A 23,363-nucleotide genomic window follows, 5' to 3' on the forward strand; every position below is an offset into this window, starting at 1 on the left:
CTCCATCCTCACGCCCTGGTCACATGATGGTGACATCATCACAGCTCCTCCACCCCCACTTATATTCCACACTGCTGAACTTCATACTCATGCTTTGGTCACATGGTGGTGAAATCATTGCAGATGCCTCACTTATACTTCCAGAGCAGGAAATCCAATGTTGACACTGTCCCATGTGGTATTTGCCATAACTGCCAGATAGGCAATCTAGCCCTGGTGGTTTCAGAGGTGATAACAAGCAAATTATAGCATCAGACACTTTATCATTCCTCTTTGTGGACAACGGATTCAACATTTTTTTACAGATCCCGCGCTCAGCTTGTAGTGAGAGTTGTCTCCCTGGATACAGGAAAGTCCCATTGGAAGGACAACAGCGATGCTGCTACTACTGCACTCCCTGTCCCGAGGGTGAGATCTCCAACCAGACCGGTGAGTGGAATAGAGCTGCAGACATTTATCTTCATCTACTGTTATTTTGATTTCTTGGTAATAGTTGAAGTGACCCTCTGGCCACAGGAAGAAGTGGATCGGCCACCAAACTTGGAGAAGTACGGCACCAGGTACTATAATTCCCCCCTGCTGTCCCTGGACTGATTTCTCAGGAGGGTTGCTATAATTAGGTTTCCATCAGATTTTATCCACTTACTCCTCTCATGTAACCTGGTGTGATAGCTGCTCCCTAGTGCTTGTTAACCAAGCTCTGTATATTCCCTAAGGATGCAGCAATTTATTCAAATTTTTTCAATTCTGTATTTCTAAAGCCAGAACTTTTTAATGTTTTCATTGGAGAAACCATATTAGTGCTTGGGTTTTGTGGAATGAGTTATAAGTAGAGATGAGCGAGCACCAAAATGCTCGGGTGCTCGTTGCTCGAGTCAAACTTTCCGCGATGCTTGAGAGCTCGTTTCAAGTAACGAACCCCATTAAAGTCAATGGGCGACTCGAGCATTTTTGTATATGACCGATGCTCCGCATAGGTTTTCACTTGTGAAGCTCTGGAAAACATCCGAAAGTCATTGAAACACCACAGAAAGGGATAGGGAAGGGCAGGGGCAGCATGCATGGCTGCATCTCAGGCTCCCAGATCCCACTATTAAACCACAATGGGGGCAAGAGTCTGAGCCCCCCCCCCCCCCCAACAATTTTTGCTTCGGACAAACCCTCATTAGCAAGGCACACCTTAGCTAAGCACCACACTACTTGCAACCAAGGACAATCACTGCCTGCGGGTGACACCGCTGCCTCTTCTCCAGGGTTACATGCCACCCAACCCCCCGTACGACCCTGCGTCCGCAGCGCACACAAAAGGTGCCCTGCGCAGCCTTTAGCTGCCCTCATGCCACACGCTCGCTTCATAGCCACACCACCCTCATGTCTATTTCTAAGTGCATCTGCGATGAGGAGGAAACGAACGCACACACTGCAGGGGGTTGGCAGGGCAGGCAGCGACCCTCTTTGAAAGGGGGCGATAGCCCACAATGCTATTGAGAATTGATGATAAATTGACATACGATCATCATTCCAATCCCGTGCCACCTCCGTCACAAAATTGTCACGAGCCGCAAACGTGGGCGTAAAGGGGACTAAGGTGTCAGCCCAGCACTTCTACACATCTCCGCAAAGCAGCAATACTCTGTGTGGGAAGTATGTGAGCAGGCCCCGGGTCAGGCTCGGTCCCAGCAAACACCTTGTGTGGTCCAAGGTGCTGCGAGTGACATAGCAATGGGGAATCCATGTGCCAACACACTACTTATTCTGTTTGGGTGCCGGATACGTCATCGACAATGCAAGGGGAAAGCCATCTGCACGCTGCCCCCTACCCAAGTCAGTCAGTGTCTTTGTGCCAGACAGGTAAAACACCCTTATAGGAAGTCTGTATGCACCCACAGCATAGGTGAGTCCAAGGAACCCCAAGACATGAACCATGAAGAAATCAGAGTGCCCAAACATGGCAAACTTTCACTGCACCGAGGACATAGGCCTCTGCACAAACCCTCAGCAATTGCGGGCATAGAGCGGACTCCAATGCTAGTACAGCGGTGAACGTCTCATTAGTGCAGTATCGCTCCTCTTGTTTGGCCCAAACCAGTGCCACGGATAACTGTGGTACCACAAGAGAAAATACATGTTGGCCTCGGCCCACAATTCATGCCCTAGTCAGTCAGTGTATTTGTGTCAGATAGGTAAAACACCGCGATGGGAAGTCTGTCTGCACCCACAGCATAGGTGAGTCCAAGGAACCCTAAGGCCTCATGTCCACGGGGAAAATAAGAATTACAATCCGCAGCGTTTTTCCCACACACGGATCCGCGCCCCATAGGAATGCATTGACCACCAATGGGTAGATAAATACCTGCGGATGGTAATTAAAAAATGTCTGGAGCATGAAAAAAAATGGACATGCTCCATTTTAGTGCGGATCACGCATGAAGGAGCTCATAGAGCACATAGCTCAATTGATCTCCCGCATGAAAAATAAAAGACAATTACAGTGCATCCGCACTGCATCCGCAGCCCAAATCCGCAGCGGATATGATTTTCCCCGTGGACATGAGGCCTAAGGGCTCATGTCCACGGGCAAAATAAGAATTAAAATCCGCAGCGGATTTTAACTCTTCTCCTGCCCGCGGATCCGCACCCCATAGGGATGCATTGACCACCCGCGGGGTAGATAAATACCCACGGATGGTCAATAAAAGGGATTTTAAAAAAATGGAGCATGAAAAAATCTGGACCATGCTCCATTTTCATGCGGGTCTCCCTATTGAAGCCTATGGAAGCCGTCCGGATCCGCGGGAGACAAAATTCGGAATTTACTCACACGCTCCGTTTCTTCTCTTCGCCGCGGCGCCATCTTCTCTCCATCGCGGCCGGATCTTTTTTCTTCGGGACGGCGCATGCGCGGGGCACGTCACCGACGTCATCATGCGCATCCGCCGAGCCGAAGAAAGAAGATACGGCCACGACGCAGAGAAGATGACGTCGCGGCGAAGAGAAGAAACGGAGCGGATGGGAGGTGAGTTTATTCTCATTTATTCTTATTTTCAGCGCTCATGTCCGCGGGGCAGGAGGGACCCGCTGCAGATTCTCCATGGAGAATCCGGAGCGGGCCTGATGTTCCCCGTGGACATGAGGCCTAAGGGCTCCAACCCACTTGCGTTTTTTACACGCGTTATAGCTTGCTTTTTTATCATGCCATATGGGCTCCTGCACACTTGCGTTTTTTTCACGCGTTATAGCTTGCCTTTTTTTCATGCTATATTGCAGCTTTTTTTCACGCGATTGTCAGTGGGACTTTCTAATGTTAAAAACGCACCAACTTGCAAAGCGTTTTTAACATTAGAAAGTCCCATTGACAATCGCGTGAAAAAAAAGCAGCAATATAGCATGAAAAAAAGGCAAGCTATAACGCGTGAAAAAAACGCAAGTGGGTTGGAGCCCTAAGACATGAACCATGAAGAAATCAGAGTGCCCAAACATGGCAGACTTTCACTGTGCCGAGGACATAGGCCTCTGCAATCGCGGGCATAGAGCGGACTCCGATGCTAGTGCAGCTGTGAACGTCTCATTAGTGAAGTATTACTCCTCTTGTTTGGCCAAACCACTGCCGTGGAGAACTGTGGTAACACGAGAGAAAATACATGTTGGCCTCGGCCCATAATTCATGCCCAAGTCAGTCAGTGTATTTGTGCCAGATAGGTAAAATACCGCGATGGGAAGACTTTGTGCACCCATAGTATAGACAGACCCCTGTAACATTCCTGTAGCAAAGGTATAAGCAGACCCCAGTAACATTTCCGTAGCAGAAGTATAGGCAGACCCCTGTAACATTTCTGTAGCAAAGGTATAGGCAGACCCCTGTAACATTTCTATAGCAGAAGTATAGGCAGACCTCAGTAACATTTCTGTAGCAGAAGTATAGGCAGACCCCTGTAACATTTATGTGGCAGAAGTATAGGCAGACCCCAATAACAATTCTGTAGCAGAAGTATAGGCAGACCCCTGTAACATTTATACAGCAGAAGTATAGGCAGACCTTTGTAACATTTCTGTAGCACAAGTATAGGCAGACCCCTGTAACATTTCTGTAGTGGAAGTATAGGCACACCCCAGTAATATTTCTGTAGCAGATGTATAGGCAGACCCTTGTAACATTTCTGTAGCAGAAGTATAGGCAGACCCCTGAAACATTTCTATAGTAACAGTATAGACAGACCCCAGTAACATTTCTGTACCAAGAGTATAGGCAAACCCCTGAAACATTGGTGTACCATTAGTTTAGGCGAAGGCCAGAAAAATTAGTTAGATTACAATATAGGCGAGGGCCAGAAAAATTAGTGTACCAAGAGTACAAGTGTAGCCCTGAAAAATTTCTCAACCGAGAGGGCAGATGAAACCCAGCAATATTTTTTAAAGATACAGCTCGCTGTTGCTTAATTTGCAACAGAGCCTGCAGCCAGCCCTGTGAAAAAAATTGGTTTCTGTTAAACTATCAATACTTTTGAAACTTTGAAAAATTGTAAGCAGAGCCTTTTGGGCCACCGAAAAATTGGCAGTTAAACGTGATGACATGATGTTTCAGGAGGAGGAGGAGGAGGAGGACTAATATCCGAGAGTGATTGACAAAGCTAATTCCCCCTTTTTTTCCGGTGATAGATAATGCTTATTTCTCCGGTTGCAGCAAAAAGAATCTTTAGGTTCCGCTGCTCTCCGCCGGTGGAGAAGATAAGTCTGGGGAAATCCAGGCTTTGTTCATCTTTATGAGTATTAGCATGTCAGCACTGGCAGTTGACAGGCGGGTACGCTTATCCGTGATGATTCCCCCCAGCTGCACTAAACACCCTCTCTGACAAGACGCTAGCAGCAGGGCAAGCCAGCACCTCCAGGGCGTACAGCATAAGTTCGTGCCACGTGTCCAGCTTTGACACCCAATAGTTGTATGGAGCAGAGGCATCACAGAGGTCGGTGGTACAATCGGCTACGTACTCCCTACCATCTTTTTACAGTGCTCCCTCCGACTTAGCCTTGATTGTGGATGGTGACGCAGTCTTGCTGGGGAGCCATAAAGCTGGCAAAGGCCTTGGAGAGTGTTCCCCTGCCTGCGCTGGACATGCTGCCTGATCTCCACACCTCCCCTGCTGCTTGGCTCTCGGAACTGCTCCTTCTGCCGCTAGCGCTGTCAGATGGGAAGTTTAGCATCACTTTTTCCACCAGGGCCCTGTGGTATTGCATCACTTTCGTACCCCTTTTCTGTTCGGGAATGAGAGTGGGAAGGTTCTCTTTATACCGTGGGTCGAGAAGGGTGTACACCCAGTAATCCGCGTTGGCAAGAATGTGTCTAACGCGAGGGTCACAAGAAAGGCAGCCTAACATGAAGTAAGCCATGTGTGCCAGGGTACCAGTATGCAAGACATGGCTGTCCTCACTAGGAAGATGACTTTCAGGATCCTCCTTCTCCTCCACATCCCATACACGCTGAACAGATGAGAGGCAAGCAGTATGGGTACCCTCTGTTATACAGAGCGGACTCCGATGCTAGTACAGCTGTGAACATCTCATTAATGCAGTAACGCTCCTCTTCTTTGGCCCAAACCAGTGTTTCAGATAACTGTGGTAACACGGGAGAAAATACATGATGTCAAGTGCTAATCCCTTGACCCCAAGCAGGACGAGGAGATGGCATTAGGAGGCCAAGAAACCATGACCAGGACCCGCTATAGTCTGTGTGGGAAGCACGTGAGCGGGCCCAGAATCAGGCTCGGTCCCAGCTTCCACCTTGTGTGACCCAAGGTGCCCTGAGTTACATAGCAATGGGAAATCCATGTGTCCCCACACGGATAGCTCAACAATGCAAGTGGAAGTCTTTGAGCTCCTTGGGCTCGCCTATGCTGTCAGTGCACAAAGATGGTAGTACACAGGAAGAAATCAGAGTGCCCAACCATGGGAGAGTTTCACCCCGCCAAGGACCTTGGCCTCGGCCCACATTTCTTCCCTAGTCAGTCAATATATTATTTGTGCCAGATAGGTAAAACACTGCGATGGGTAGACTTAGTGCACCCATAGTATAGACAGACCCCAGTAACATTTCTGTAGCAAAGGTATAAGCGGACCCCAGTAACATTTCTGTAGCAGAAGTATAGGCAGACCCCAGTAACATTGCTGTAGTAAAAGTAGAGGCAGGCCCCTGTAAAATTCCTGTAGCAAAAGTACAGGCAGACCCCAGTAACATTTATGTAGTAAAAGTATAAGCAGACCCCTGTAACATTTCTGTAGCACAAGTATAGGCAGACCCCAGTAACATTTCTGTAGTAAAAGTAGAGGCAGACCCCTGTAAAATTCCTGTAGCAGAAGTATAGGCAGAACCCTGTAAAATTCCTGTAGCAGAAGTATAGGCAGACCCAGGAACATTTCTGTAGCAGAAGTATAGGCAGACCCAGGGACATTTCTGTAGCAGAAGTATAGGCAAACCCCTGTAACATTTCTGTAGTAAAAGAAGAGGCAGACCCCTGTAACATTTCTATAGTAAAAGTAGAGGCAGGCCCCTGTAAAATTCCTGTAGCAAAAGTATAGGCAGACTCCAGTAACATTTATGTAGTAAAAGTATAAGCAGACCCCTGTAACATTTCTGTAGCACAAGTATAGGCAGACCCCTGTTACATTTCTGTAGCAGAAATATAGGCAGATCCCAGTAACATTTCTGTAGTAAAAGTAGAGGCAGACCCCAGTAACATTTCTGTAGTAAAAGTAGAGGCAGATCCCTGTAAAATTCCTGTAGCAGAAGCATAGGCAGACCCCAGTAACATTTATGTAGTAAAAGTAGAGGTGGACCCCAGTAACATTCCTGTGGCAAAGGTATAGGCAGACCCCTCTAACATTTCTGTAGCAGAAGTATAGGCAAACCCCAGTAACATTTCTGTAGCAAGAGTATAGGCGGACCCCTGAAACATTGGTGTACCTTGAGTATAGGCGAGTGCCAGAAAAATTGGTGTACCAAGAGTACAAGTGTACCACTGAGAAATTTCTCTACTGAGAGGGCAGGTGAAACCCATACACATTTTTTAAAGATACAGCTCGCTGTTGCTTAATTTGGTTTAAGCAAAAAATTGGTTTCTGTTAAACTATCAATACTTTTGAAACTTTAAAAAATTGTAAGCAGAGCCTTTTTTAGCCGCAGAAAAATTGGCAGCTCAGTGTGATGACATGATGTTTCAGGAGGAGGAGGAGTAGGAGGAGTAGGAGGAGGACTAATATCCAAGAGTGATTGACAAAGCTAATTCCCCCTTTTTCTCCAGTAATAGGGAATGCTTATTTCTCCGGTTGCATTGAAAATAATCTTTAGCTACTGCTGCTTTCCGCCGGTGGAGAAGAGAAGTCTGGGGAAATCCAGGCCTTGTTCATCTTTATGAGTGTCAGCATGTCGGCACTGGCAGTTGACAGGCAGGTATGCTTATCCGTGATGATTCCCCCAGCTGCACTTAACACCCTCTCTGACAAGACACTAGCGGCAGGGCAAGCCAGATCCTCCAGGGCGTACAGCGCAAGTTCATGCCACGTGTCCAGCTTTGACACCCAATAGTTGTATGGAGCAGAGGCATCACAGAGGATGGTGGTACGATCGGCTACGTACTTCCTCACCATCTTTTTACAGTGCTCCCTCCAACTTAGCCTTGACTGGGGAGTGGTGACACAATCTTGCTGGGGAGCCATAAAGCTGGCAAAGGCCCTGGTGAGTGTTTCCCTGCCTGCGTTGTACATGCTGCCTGATCTCCGCACCTCCCCTCCTACTTGGCCCTCTGAACTACGCCTTCTGCCACTAGCGCTGTCAGATGGGAAGTTTAGCATCACTTTTTCCACCAGGGCCCTGTGGTATTGCATCACTCTCGTACCCGTTTTCTATTCGGGAATGAGAGAGGAAAGGTTCTCCTTATACCGTAGGTTGAGAAGGGTGTACACCCAGTAATCCATGTTGTCCAGCATGTGTCTAACGCGAGCGTCACGAGAAAGGCAGCCAAACATGAAGTCAGCCATGTGTGCCAGGGTACCAGAACGCAAGACATGGCTGTCCTCACTAGGAAGATGACTTTCAGGATCCTCCTCCTCCACCACAGCCCATACACGCTGAACAGATGAGAGGCAAGCAGCATGGGTACCCTCTGCAGTGTGCCCAGCTGTCTCTTCCCCCTCCTCCTCCTCCTCCTCCCCCTCCTCCTCCAAAACGTGCTGAGATATAGACATGAGGGTGGTCTGGCTATCAAGTGACATACTCTCATCCCGCATCTCCTCTTCCAACCGCAAAGCGTCGGCCTTTAGGCTTTGCAGGGAACCTCTCAGCAGGCAAAACAGCGGGATGGTAACGCTAATGATTGCAGCATCGCCGCTCACCATCTGGGTAGACTCCTCAAAGTTTCTGAGGACCCGGCAGATATCTGCCATCCAGGCCCACTCCTCGGTAAAGAATTGGGGAGGCTGACTACTACTACGCCGCCCATGTTGGAGTTGGTATTACACTATTGCTCTATGCTGCTTATACAGCCTGGCCAACATGTGCAGCGTAAAATTCCACCGCGTGGGCACGTCGCACAGCAGTCGGTGCTCTGGCAGATTAAACCGATGTTGCAGGGTCCTCAGGGTGGCAGCGTCCGGGGTGGACTTGCGGAAATGTGCGCAGACGTGGCGCACCTTGCCGAGCAGGTCAGACAAGTGAGGGTAGTTTTTAAGAAACCGCTGAACCACCAGATTGAAGACATGGGCTAGGCATGGCACGTTTGTGAGGCGCCACCAGGTTACGGCCGTTGTCACACATGACCATGCCCAGTTGGAGGATCAGCGGCGAAAGCCAGAGGTCGGTCTGCTCTGTCAGAGCCTGCAACAGTTCGGGGGCCGTGTGCCTCTTGTCACCTAAGCTGATTATTTTCAGCACGGCTTGCTGACGCTTGCCCACCGCTGTGCTGCCGCACCGCGCGATACCAACTGCTGGCGACGTGCTGCTCACACTTCTTAATTGAAAGGTAGTGGTTGCGTAGGAGGGGTGGGGGGTTTAGAGGAGGTGGCATAAACCGCCGCAGATACCAGGACCGAGGTAGGACCCGCTATTCTGGATGTGGGTAGGACGTGAGCAGTCCTAGACTCTGACTCGGTCCCAGCCTCCACCAAGTGCCGTCAGTACTTGTCCACGTGTCCGTTGTTAAGTGGACCTTCCCAGTTACCGCGTTGGTGAGGGTACGATTAATGTTGCGGGAGATGTGCTGGAGTAGCGCTGGGACGGCACACCGGGAAAAATAGTGGCGACTGGGGAACAAATAGCACGGGACCGCCGCCGGCATCATGTTTTTGAAAGCCACAGTTTCCACAAGCCTGTACGGCAGCATCTCCAGGCTGATTAATTTGGCAATGTGCACGTTTAAAGCTTGTGCATGCGGGTGCGTGGCGGCGTATTTGCGCTTTCGCTCCAACGCTTGTGCTAGCAACAGCTGAACGCTGCGCTGAGAGACATTGCTGGATGGGGTGGAGGACAGTGGAGGTGAGGGTGTGGGTGCAGGCTGGGAGGCGCTCGTGCCTGTGTCCTGGGAGGGGTATTGGATCTGTGTGGCAGGTTGGGGCACAGGGGAAGAGGCAGTGGTGTGACCCGTAGACGGTGAACGGCCTTCGGCCCACCTTATGGGGTGCTTGGCCATCATATGCCTGCGCATGCTGGTGGTGGTGAGACTGGTAGTGGTGGCTCCCTGGCTGATCTTGGTGCGGCACAGGTTGCACACCACTGTTCGTCGGTTGTCCCCGCTCTCACTGAAAAACATCCACACCTTTGAACACCTAGCCCTCTGCGTGGAGGCTTGGTGCGAGGGTGTGCTTTGGGAAACAGTTGGGGGATTCTTCGCTCTGGCCATGCCTCTACCCCTGGCCACCCCACTGCCTCTTCCAAGCTGTCCTGCTGCTGCACTTGCCTCCCCCTCTGAAGCCCTGTCCTCAGAAGGCTTAGCAAACTAGGTGAGGTCAGTCACCTCATCGTCCAGCTGCTCTTCCTCCGAATCCTCTGTGCGCTCCTCCCTCAGACTTACTGCCCTTACTATTACCTCACTGGTAGAGAAGTGAATCTCATCATCATCATCCTACTCACCCACTGAAAGCTCTTGAAACAGTTGCAGGAAATCCACAGCCTCATCACCCGGACTCCGGGAACTTTCCAAAGGTTGGGCATCGGTATCAACAAACTCCTCAGGTGAGAGAGGAACCTGTTTTTTCCACTCGTGGCAGGGACCCAAGAACAGTTCCTGGGAGTCTGCCTACTCCTCAGAATATGTCATTTTCATGGAGAAAGGAGGCTGGGAGGAAGGAGGAGCAGCAACCGGAGTATTCAGAGTTGCAGTCCCTAAGCCGGGAGTAGTGGACTGCGTAGAAGACTGGGTGGTGGCGGGCATGGCCTAGCCAGCAGCGGGAGCGGGCGCCATTTCAGAGGCTCCTGAGTGTGCAGCGCTTTGGAGAGTGATCCTGCTAACTAGAGGCCCCACCCGGGACTAAAAACAGCACCGCTGGCACCGCAGAAAGAAGAGTTTTAAAAAGAGACCAGTCCGAGCTCCTAGCGGCACCTACACCGCCGCGGCCTACACCACCAGGCGGATCCCCGGGCTAAAGTGCCTGCCCCGGCCGACCGGAAGTAGCGGCGGCGGCCCGATCGCGGCGGAACCTGGCCGCTGGATTACTCACCAGCCTGTAGTTATCCCCGGCCGGGAGACAGCGGTGACCGGAGCTCGTCTGCAGGAGACTGAGGGCAAAGAGAGGAGGCAGAAGCACCGGAGGAGAGAGGTGAGAGCCATCAGAGGGGGGTGGGCCTGCGCTTACAGAGCAACAGAGCCCTGCTGGGAGACTGAGCGATCCCTGTGCACACATCAGCCCAGGGGGCCCACTACAAGCCAGCAAACCTCAAGGCTAACAGAGCAACACAGAGAGGCATAACCCCCCCCCCCCTCCTCCCTCTCCTCATCCACACACCAAACTGCCTGCAAGGGAATTAAACAGAGCCTAGCTCTAATTTTTCCGGAACCCCCTGAAGAGGAGCTCCAAACTAATGCCGCTACAAAAACCAGCAGAAAAGAACTCAGATGGAAATTTAATCAAATAAAATGTAACGGGAAGCACCGAGACCCCTGATTCCCTCTTTCTACAGAACGGACCAGATGAGACAACGATAAATCGCACTATTTAGAGATAACAGCACAGGGGCAGAACACCATAAGCCTCCAATAGAAAAATGGTGAAAATTGGAAAGGACAAGAACAGGGAGCACGTAGATATGCCAAGACCCAGCAAAAATCAGGCAGAAATGGACAAATACCTAAAGAAGAAACATAGTTCACCAGCAGCGCAAAAACAGAGAGCACACCAAGAAAGCTTCACCGAACAAATCTCAGAGGACTCTGAGATAGATAGCGCCTCAGTCACCTCAGAACGCAACGAGGATACAGATAGAGGTCCGATATCTCGTGCCATCCTCAAGAAGCTACTAGCACACTCCATCTCGCCAGTTATGAAAGAACAAGCGGACATTAAATCAGAAGTAAAACAATTGGGCATAGAGTGGAGAACTTGGAGAGCACGCAGCAGGAACTGATACAATACAACCTAACCCTACAGGCAAACATGAGGGCACAACAAGACCACCTGAATCAAGCTACGCTCTTAATAGAAGATCAGGAGAACAGAAGCCGACATAAGAAGATAGGCTTCAGAGGCTTACCAGAATCCATCGCTACTGAGGCGCTAAACTCAGTGGCCACACAGATCTTCCAGTCCCTACTAGGAGAAGAAAGAGCAGACAAAATAGTTATTGAACGCATCCACAGAGCCCTGCGGCCCAGACCATCGCCATCAGAACCACCCAGGGACGTAATCTGCGGACTGCTAAGTTACACAGACACTGCCGCTATCCTACTACGTGCCAGAGAAATGAAAGAAGTGATCTACGAGAGCAACACTATTCTTCTATTCCAAGACATTTCACCTTGCACCCTGGCAAAAAGACGACTACTGAAGCCACTGACCGAGGCTCTGCGCATGAAAAAGCTACCGGTAAGATGGCTCTTCCCATTCGGCGTTTCCACATATAAAGACGAACGATAGATAATTATTAGAACCCCAGAAGATCTTGGGAAAGCATGGGAGAAACTCGAGATGACCCCCTTAGATATACCATTGTAGCTACCCGTCCAGATCCAGCACCAGCTACCTCCGATGAAAAAACCTAAGAGTTGGACACTGGGACGAACCCCCAAAAATGCCGAGACACAAGAAAAGGCCATTGGTAGAAGTATAGAAATTAGCTCCCTCCTTACTTAGTAGAAGGTCGCTCTGAGTGTCTCTGCCTCCTTTCACCCCTGTTCCGGCCCTCCCTCCGAAGATGTTGGTAAATAAATCCCCAGACTCCGCTGGTGGGATGCCTCGACAGGTGACAGACATCAAGAAGATGACCGAGGGATCACGGAAACCTCTCTCCAGGACTTAAAGACCAGGTAATGGGGTCCCACCCCACTGCAGTTTATCCCTCACCCCCAGCCTAAGACCACCCTATTCACAGGAACTCATTAAAGAGACACAGGATTGTTGCCACCTAGGCAAGGGTCACCTCGTGTGCTTTGGCGCTCCCACACAGCCGGGACTTGAACCCACATTCAGTTGAGTGCCGAATCATAGTGGGACCACCAACCCTATTGCTACTACTGTCACCGCCATTAAACTGGCTTCGGTGACACCCCACACCTGGGGATTGAACTCGAGCTTAAGTACGCGTTCAGCAACACCAGATTGTGGAGTCCCCCCCTCCTACTGTTGTTCCACCCACATTCCAAGATATAAGCTCCCCACCCCCACCTCATTCAACGTAAGAGGCTGGAATACCCCACAAAAAAGATCCCAATCCTTTGCATTACTGAAAAAAATTAAAAACAGAAGTGGCGTTTCTTCAAGAAACCCACTTCCACCACAATCGAGTCCCCCACCTCCCCACGTTCAAATTTAACCAATGGTTTCATAGCACACATTCCTCGGCTTCCAGGGGGGTATCAATTGCCATAGATAAAAATTTACCTTTTATCCTCGAGCAAACAGAATTGGACACACAAGGTAAATACATGTTTTTAAAAGGCACAGTAGCACAGTAGAGTAAATTATCCTTCACCAACCTATAAGCACCAAACAAAAAACAAATCCCATGGCTAACACATGTCCTTACCAAATTCAACGAATTTGTGGTGGGTCTGTGTGTGGTCGGCGAAGACCTCAATCTGGCGCTAAACCACCCACTAGACACTACCTCTAGCTCTGAGTCACTCCCTAGGAAACAGCTGCGCAGATCGAGATGCCTTTTATCAGATCAAAACTTACAAGACACCTGGAGAATTCTAAATCCAGGAGTGAGAGAGTACTTGTACTTCTCCCACATACACTCCACTTACCATAGAATAGATTATATCCTGATCTCGGGCAAACACATTCATGCAGTTAGCTCAGTGGATATAGGCCCAATTACTCTCTCCGACCACGCCCCCATCTCTATAACAGTAAAAATGGACAGCCTGCCGAGGAGGGACTGGAAATGGCGCCTTAATTGTGCACTTATAAACAGTGAGGAACACTGTACCCTCATGACAGAAAAACTAGAGGAATATTTCAAAAATAATGACTCACAAGAGATATCTACCTCCATACTGTGGGAGGCCCATAAAGCCTTCATGAGAGGAGAATTAATATCATTAGGGACCAAAGTCAAACGGCAAAGAAACGAGGAAACCAACAAACTCCTTTCCCAAATATCTGAATTGGAAACCCAACATAAAGATAAACCTTGCAACGACATCTTAAAAAAGCTAAGGGACTCAAGAGATAAACTCAAACAAGTCCTAAACATAAAAATAGCAAAAACACTTCTCACATCCAAATACAAAATATATATTCACAGAGGCTCAAAAGCGATGATGAGGCTCATTAAAAAACAGAAAGAAAAAGCCATTTCGCAAATAAAAACCCCTTCAGGAAATGCGGTGACTTCTAATGAAGAAGTGACCAAAGAATTTGAAACATACTACACTAAACTATACAACCTTCCGACAGACCCGAACACAACTCCTGACACCATCCTAACATTTCTAAACCACTTGAAACTCCCGAGCCTATCCAAAGACGAAGCCGCATGAATTCTGCTACCAATCCCAGAGGAGGAGGTCACCAGAGTTTTAACCTCTATTCCCAATGGGAAAAGCCCAGGCCCAGACGGGCTCCCAATTATGTATCACAAAAAGTTTGCAAAAACCCTTGTTTCCTACCTGACTAAACTCTGCAATTCCCTCCTCACTGGTGCATCTCTTTCCAAGCAATCCCTCGAGGCATATATCACATTAATTCCCAAGGAAGGCAAAGATGCGTCCCTATGCAGTAACTACCGCCCTATCCCTCTATTAAACATGGATATAAAACTTTGGGCGAAATTGATCGCCCAGAGAATAGCCCCCTACCTACCCAAATGGATCGACCCCGATCAAGTGGGATTTGTTACAGGAAGGGAAGGGAAACATAACACCACACGAGCAATACACGCCATACACCACGCCAAAATAAACAAGATTCCGTTGATGCTGATATCGACTGACGCCGAGAAGGCACACTATCAAAACCCTTCTCTATAAAAAACGACACTAGACAAGGTTGCCCGCTCTCGCCCACACTATTCGTTCTAGTGATGGAAACGCTACTCCAAAAAATTAGACAAAACCCAGACATCAATGGCATTAGACTAGGAGATTCCGTTCATACCACCGCGGCCTTCGCAGACGACCTACTAGTGTTCACGACAAACCCGAAGAAGACGCACCCCATGCTCTTAGAGACCTTTGACAGGCTGTCCAACTTCAAAATCAATTATGACAAATCAGAAACCATCAATATTTCCACACCCCTCCACATCATAAATTACCTAAAAAAGAAATTCGAATTCCGGTGGTCAACCTCGAGCATTAAAGGGGTTGTCCCGTGAAACAAAGTGGGTCTATACACTTCTGTATGGCCATATTAATGCACTTTGTAATGTACATTGTGCATTAATTATGAGCCATACAGAAGTTATAAGAAATTTTTCACTTACCTGTTCCGTTGCTAGCGTCCTCGTTTCCATGGAGCCGCCTAATTTTCAGCGTCTAATGGCCAAATTAGACGCGCTTGCGCAGTCCGGGTCTTCTTCTTTTCTCAATGGGGCTCCGTGTAGCTCCGCCCTGTCACGTGCCAATTCCAGCCAATCAGGAGGCTGGAATCGGCAATGGACCGCACAGAAGCCCTGCGGTCCACCGAGGGAGAAGAATCCGGCGGCCATCTTCAACCGGTAAGTAAGAAGTCACCGGAGCGTGGGGATTCAGGTAAGCGCTGTCCGGTGTTCTTGTTTAACCCCTGCATCGGGGTTGTCTCGCGCCGAACGGGGGGGACTGTTGAAAAAAAAAAAAAACCGTTTCGGTGCGGGACAACCCCTTTAAATACCTCGACATATCACTAACCTCCAACCCTAGCCTCCTATTCAATGCTAACTACACTCCCCTGATTTCAAAAATTAAATCCCAGCTCAAACAATTTAACTCACCATTAATTTCATGGCTAGGGAGGAAGAACTTAATATCCACATACATACTACCATCAATCTTCTACGTACTAAATGCAGTAGCCATAGGTATCCCAAATTTTTTCTTCACACAATTACACAGACTGTTCAGAGAATTTATCTGGGATAAAAACAAATCACAACTGGCATTTTCCTACCTAGTCCAAAAACGCCCCCCAAGGAGCAATCGGACTACCAAACTTAAAAGCATACCACAAAGCGATCCGCATTGCCAGGTGGATCTCCCTGATAGATTTGGAGACAACTTCTCCTACCATGGAAGCTGAGAGAGGCATACTAGGTGCGGTCAACCAAACCTTGCTCTGGTCAGACGGGCCTCCACTAATTAAATGCCACCCTTTAAGCCCCATTATAAAAAGCACAATTAAAACCCTCCGCTCAATAAGGCTGGAGATGGCGGAGAAAGGATCACTACCCCCGATGACCCCTGCAGCCTTAATCCCAGCTATCCTGGCTAACAATACACAAAAAATAGAGGGATTCTGGGACAAACTTAAAGGTCTCACGATACATGACCTACTCGATGGCCCCAAACTCACAAGCCAGGCTCAATTCGATGCGAAATTCGCCCACCTTGACCTGGACTTCCTGGGAAGGGCAGGACTCTATCAATCCTCGCTGAAACTACAGAGATCCAGTTACGGCAGACTTAGAGACCCAATATGGTTCGAGACATACACCTCGCTACCCTCACGCCCAAAGAAACTGATCACACAACTATATAAAGGCCTTCTCCTACAAACATCAACTGAGAAACCTTGGTTTCTCAGAGAATGGGAAAGGGAACTGAGACTGAACCTAACTAGAGAAGAGACCTGTCAGGTATTGAAGAACTCGCACGGCTTCTCTAGGTGCGTGCGAATACAGGAAAACTCTTATAAAATTCTAGCCAGATGGTACAGAACCCCGGTAACTATATCTAAAACAAACCCTGAGACGTCGGATAAATGTTGGAGATGCAAAAAAGAGAAGGGAAACGCACTACACATATGGTGGGACTGCCAGGAAATTAGACCCTTCTGGAAGCTGGTTACAGACCATATTAATAAAATTTGCCACACGTCATATTATTTCAAACCAGAAGAGGTCCTGCTTTGGCTGCCCAATGACAAATTCAAATCCTCTAATTAAAGCCTACCCACTACCCTTTTAACAGCGGCCAAGTTACTCCTCCCTCTCTATTGGAGGGAAAAACAAACCCCACAGATATTCCAATGGCTAGAGAGAGTAGCGCAAATATTTCGCTTCGAAGAAATGATAGCCTGGGAGACCGGAACAAGAGGTGAGTTTACAGCCCTCTGGACGCCATGGATCGGATTCCGTGAAGCGGAAACGAATTAAACGTTTAACAAGACATGACAGATGGATATTTCCATATGCCGTAAGGCGCTCTCTCCTCGCTCCACTCATTAAGTAAATGGACATTGTGCTCGCCAAGTTTATTTTGTTACTTCTTGTATCCCCCACTCCCCCCCCCCTTCCCCACCTTAACCCCTCCTCCCTACCACAGCAGCCGGCTGTGATTTACCTGGACCAGGAACTCGGCCTGTGCCCACACCCTCACTTGGACGTCCGTGTCCTCGACCCTTACCCCTACTCCTAATCATGGCGGATTAAGAATAGAGCAGGGCCCAAATAAATTACCCCACTGTACAGCACTGACAACTGGGCCTTAATTCACCGCACACAGAGACTTGTAGATAGTGGAGGCTCTATGCTGTGACTTGAAAAAAGTTACCCACTGTCTTGCGCTGATACCTAGGGGTAATTTACTGCTCGCAGAGACTTGTAGATAATAGAGGCTGTGTGGAGTGGGAGAAGACTCTAAAGCCAGTGGATAGTGCTGCTAACTGCGGCTATATCAACCCCACCAAGGAAATGCTACTGTGAGACGCTCTGCACAGCGGTATAAATAAGTTTCTTTGCAGCAGGCTAGGGATTATTTGCGTGCACTTTCACAGTGAGAGTGGGATTGTACGGCACTGCAGCCAGAAAAAAGTATTGTGAAAGGCTGCAAACAGGCCTAGATGCGTAATACAAAAATAGAAGCACTACAACTCCCAGCAGGTGCCATGTAAAATGCACGTGGTCAGATGTAGCCCAAAAAGGAGCTTTTGGATTAAAGAGGATACGGACTGTATACTGTATACAACTTTCCCTCTAGAAGTGGTTGTGGCCCAACACTCTGCGTCTAATTCACTGCAGACAGAGAACGGTATAAATTAGTTTGTTCGCAGCAGGCTAGGGATTATTTGCGTGCACTTTCACAGTGAGAGCGTTATTGTTTATACTGCACGCCAGCCAGAAATAAATATTACGAAAGGCTGCAAAGAGGCCTAGCTGCGTAATACTAAAATGGAAGCACTACAACTCCCAGCAAGCAACAAGTAAAATGCACGTGGTCAGATGTAGCCCTAAGAAGGACTGTTGGGGTTCTTGAAGACAGGATCCTACGCTAACACTATCCCTATATCAGCAGCAGCTCTTTCCCTATACTCTGTATAATACACTGCAGACTGAGAACGCTATAGATGAAATGGCCCGCACAGCCCGAGATGAAAAAACAAAAATTGAGCAAAACTGCTCCCAGCAGCCACAACAGTAATGCGCACGGTCAGATGTGGCCCTAAGAAGGACCGTTGGGCTTCTTGAAGACGCTAACACTATCCCTGAATGAGCAGCAGCACTTTCCCTATACTCTGCCAACGTGTGTCTGAGCGGGACCGCTTTAAGTACTCGGCGGTCACCTGATCTCACCAGCCACTCACTGCAGGGGGGTGGGATAGGGCTGGCACGTCACAGGAGGAAGTGGTAATGCCTTCCCCGCATGTCTGTTGGCCAGAAAATGGTGCTAAACATGCAGGGAAGGGAAATGCAATTGACTTGAGTACCGCATGGGAACCACTAATAGATAAGACTTAACTTTTAATAAAGAACTAATTAAAATAATGCGCAGCTTAAATATGGTTCAAATTTTCTATGCACTTTTAGAACCGGGGTAGTGCTGTATTTGCACAATCAGTCATATGTTTATAGTTCTTGGGCTAGCATGACATGCGTTCAGGATAGTCCAAGATATGACAGATAGTAAGTATATCGCAGCTTATTCACTGTGATCACCAATATGTGAGTTTCTATTGGAAATATCTCAATTATCCTCAGACATGATCATTAATGCATAAGATCATATCTGTTGAGATCCAATACTAATGCTCACTTATGTCACTTATAGTTCTCTAGACCTGGAGCCAATAACTGTGCATGAATCGTATAGAGCTCTATACAAGCACATACTTGATATAATCAAGTTACTATTGTCCTATCGCTCACAGTTTCATCATGACATAACCATTAGAAGGTGGGAGTGCGTGTATTAGAAAGCACTCCATTCACAGTGAGCTGTTGTGCTAATAGTGCATTACCCCATCTGGTTGTAAAGGATAATATCACCAAGCATAATAGCTATATTGTGATTAATGCCTTCCAGATTGATAAGAGAGCTAAGTTTTCTGCCTGTGATTTCTAGGCAGAAACAAACTCTCTTAGAAAAAAACAGGAGGAATGGGATATTTTTTTTATTTTTATATTATCCCACATTCCTCACTCACTATAGAAGATGCTATCTAGAGTTTTAAAGTCATCTCCTATTCTATTGCCTGCCACCAACGCGTTTCTGCAATAAGATGTATGCTATTGCTTCATCAGGGTGGTTATTAGAGGAGGACAAGCACATGCAGTCTCTCGGCTGTAAAGATCTGAGCATAGATGGTACGTGGCCCTTTCTCACGGGTATATAAGGCCAAAGCCACGCCCACCCTAAATGGGGGAGCGTCCCCTGCAACCAATGAGCGGCCAGCAGCACACACACACCTCCTGCAGGGTATCGCGTTGTCACGGCGGTCCGCGCATGCGCACTCGCCGCCAAGGTCCGTCTGCCAACCACTGCCAACCAGCGGAGAGCGCCGCCGGGTGACGCGGAGGGCGCGACGGTACCATAGCAACGGAGCGCACGGGACAGCAGGAGAGGGAGCCGCTTGCCGTTCTGGAGACTTACATTCCCCACAGGGCTGATGTTATAGTAGTTTTGTGTTCTCATTCATTTAGGATGTATACTTAAGATTAGAAGTAAACCAAGCACAGTATGATTTAAAGTAAAAGTATTAAAGCATAGTTTAGCTCAAATACTCTCATTAAGATTTTTTGGCATAATTATACTTGATACATCAGGGATAGAGGCATAATGTAAAGGGTTCATGAACACCCTTGATGTTTTACTATGCAGTTATATAGTGAAAAAAGTACATGGGTATGTTTTATATCCCATGTCTTATATGTTTCCTTTTTCAGCAACTGCATGTAATCTCTTTATAATCCGTTATTATTCCTTGTAAATTCCATACTGTTACACGCATATGTTACACGCATATTGATTCTATGGACCGGAGAAATTGAGGACTTCCATAAATTTGTCGCTAACCTAAATAAGAATGACCTTGGCTTATATTTCACGGCTGAAATACATCCTAACACAATTGTATTCTTGGATCTCAAAATCACTAAATGTGAAGACGGTAACCTTGAAACAACAATTTTCCGCAAACCCACAGCGACGAATACCCTACTTCACTGGGAGAGTCATCACCCAGTCTCACTTAAACGTGGGATCCCCAAGGGACAACAGATTAGGGTACGGAGAAACTGTTCTTCTGACAGTGATTTTCTGATAAAATCTAATGAAATATCCAACCGATTCATCAATAGGGGCTATCCCCGAGAAGTGGTATTAGGAGCTATGGATCATGTGAAGGACATGAATAGAGACAATCTTCTGGCCCAAAGGGACCGATCAAGTGGTGATGGAAAGATTAGAGTTGTGGGTACCTATGATGACTGTTCTAGGGAGGTAAGAGGTATATTATCTAAATATTGGCACATTCTCCATCGTGATGGGGACATCTCTGAATACTTACCGGAAAAACCCCTCATAACCTATAGGAGGGGACGGAATCTGGGAGACCGCTTAGTCCACAGTCACTTAACCCCTTTGACATCTCCAACTACATGGCTCAACTCTGAATTACCCAAAGGTTCGTATCCCTGTTCGGGCTGTAAGGCTTGTAAGTTTATGAAGCGTGGAACAACATTCACCAGCTCATCTACAGGCCTTGAATACAAAATCAGGGAATTCATCAATTGTCGATCTACAGGTGTCGTGTACAAGGCTACTTGTCCCTGCCCCCTCGACTATGTTGGGAAGACAATCCAACAACTGCGACGACGTGTTTTGGGACACATCGGCAACATAGATCGAGGGGAACATACAAGTTTGGCCACTCATATCAGAGAATGTCACAATAACAATCCCAATGTGGTGAAATTTCAGGGAATAGAGACCATCAGGGAAAATGGCAGAAGAGGCAATCGGGACCGGAGACTGCTCCAAAAAGAAACCCAATGGATTTACCGCCTGAAGTCATGTAATCCAAAGGGACTAAATGAACAACAATCATATATTTCATTTATTTAAAGCTACATGAATAATATATGATTAGTGTTGATCAATAATATGGTCTCACATCTGAGAAAATGTCTTGTTCTAGCATGCTATACTTTGTCTCAAAGAATGGTGGGGATATAGAGACCAATTATTGCATACAAGTTTATTGACAATAGAAATTCTATGCGATGGTCATAATGTATCAATCCTATATCCGTTCTTTGTCTATCATAGAACAATCCCATTGCATGCATAGAACACTCCATCGATATGATGGAAAGACATGGAACAATAATAAACCCTAGAATAGGGGAATCAAAGAGATCATGGAAAGCTGTTGTAATAGGAAACATGTGATAATAAGACATACGATATATAACAGTCCCTTGCATTCTGTCCATTATATAACCATATAGTAATACATCACCAATTACTGTATTTATTGATAATAAGAACTCTATGTTATGGTCACAATGCATTAATCCTATATCCGTCCTTTTGTGTGCCAAAGAACAATTTCAAGGCATGCGTGTAACAGTATGGAATTTACAAGGAATAATAACGGATTATAAAGAGATTACATGCAGTTGCTGAAAAAGGAAACATATAAGACATGGGATATAAAACATACCCATGTACTTTTTTCACTATATAACTGCATAGTAAAACATCAAGGGTGTTCATGAACCCTTTACATTATGCCTCTATCCCTGATGTATCAAGTATAATTATGCCAAAAAATCTTAATGAGAGTATTTGAGCTAAACTATGCTTTAATACTTTTACTTTAAATCATACTGTGCTTGGTTTACTTCTAATCTTAAGTATACATCCTAAATGAATGAGAACACAAAACTACTATAACATCAGCCCTGTGGGGAATGTAAGTCTCCAGAACGGCAAGCGGCTCCCTCTCCTGCTGTCCCGTGCGCTCCGTTGCTATGGTACCGTCGCGCCCTCCGCGTCACCCGGCGGCGCTCTCCGCTGGTTGGCAGTGGTTGGCAGACGGACCTTGGCGGCGAGTGCGCATGCGCGGACCGCCGTGACAACGCGATACCCTGCAGGAGGTGTGTGTGTGCTGCTGGCCGCTCATTGGTTGCAGGGGACGCTCCCCCATTTAGGGTGGGCGTGGCTTTGGCCTTATATACCCGTGAGAAAGGGCCACGTACCATCTATGCTCAGATCTTTACAGCCGAGAGACTGCATGTGCTTGTCCTCCTCTAATAACCACCCTGATGAAGCAATAGCATACATCTTATTGCAGAAACGCGTTGGTGGCAGGCAATAGAATAGGAGATGACTTTAAAACTCTAGATAGCATCTTCTATAGTGAGTGAGGAATGTGGGATAATATAAAAATAAAAAAAATATCCCATTCCTCCTGTTTTTTTCTAAGAGAGTTTGTTTCTGCCTAGAAATCACAGGCAGAAAACTTAGCTCTCTTATCAATCTGGAAGGCATTAATCACAATATAGCTATTATGCTTGGTGATATTATCCTTTACAACCAGATGGGGTAATGCACTATTAGCACAACAGCTCACTGTGAATGGAGTGCTTTCTAATACACGCACTCCCACCTTCTAATGGTTATGTCATGATGAAACTGTGAGCGATAGGACAATAGTAACTTGATTATATCAAGTATGTGCTTGTATAGAGCTCTATACGATTCATGCACAGTTATTGGCTCCAGGTCTAGAGAACTATAAGTGACATAAGTGAGCATTAGTATTGGATCTCAACAGATATGATCTTATGCATTAATGATCATGTCTGAGGATAATTGAGATATTTCCAATAGAAACTCACATATTGGTGATCACAGTGAATAAGCTGCGATATACTTACTATCTGTCATATCTTGGACTATCCTGAACGCATGTCATGCTAGCCCAAGAACTATAAACATATGACTGATTGTGCAAATACAGCACTACCCCGGTTCTAAAAGTGCATAGAAAATTTGAACCATATTTAAGCTGCGCATTATTTTAATTAGTTCTTTATTAAAAGTTAAGTCTTATCTATTAGTGGTTCCCAACAGTGATTAAGTTTTGTTCCAGTGGGAACTTTTCTGCCTCGGTGATAAATGAGTACCGCATGGTGTTCGACTAAAGTAACAAGCATCTCGAGTACCCTAATGCTCAAACAAGCATCAAGCTCGGACGAGTGTGCTCGCTCATCTCTAATGAGGATGTATTACATCATTCAT

General features: G+C 47.1%; 1 protein-coding gene across 1 annotated transcript in view; it reads left to right on the forward strand.

The window, feature by feature from the left end:
- The first annotated feature begins 373 nt into the window (after positions 1 to 373).
- LOC136605004 (vomeronasal type-2 receptor 26-like) overlaps positions 374 to 23,363 on the forward strand; it is a 39,917-nt gene continuing 16,927 nt past the window's right edge. Inside the window, exon 1 of the mRNA XM_066588939.1 lies at positions 374 to 429. The gene's annotated coding sequence lies outside the window, so the exon portion shown is untranslated. The remainder of the gene's footprint in view (positions 430 to 23,363) is intronic.

This window comes from Eleutherodactylus coqui, unplaced genomic scaffold (genome assembly GCF_035609145.1).
Source record: "Eleutherodactylus coqui strain aEleCoq1 unplaced genomic scaffold, aEleCoq1.hap1 HAP1_SCAFFOLD_155, whole genome shotgun sequence".
NCBI classification, from domain to species: domain Eukaryota; kingdom Metazoa; phylum Chordata; class Amphibia; order Anura; family Eleutherodactylidae; genus Eleutherodactylus; species Eleutherodactylus coqui.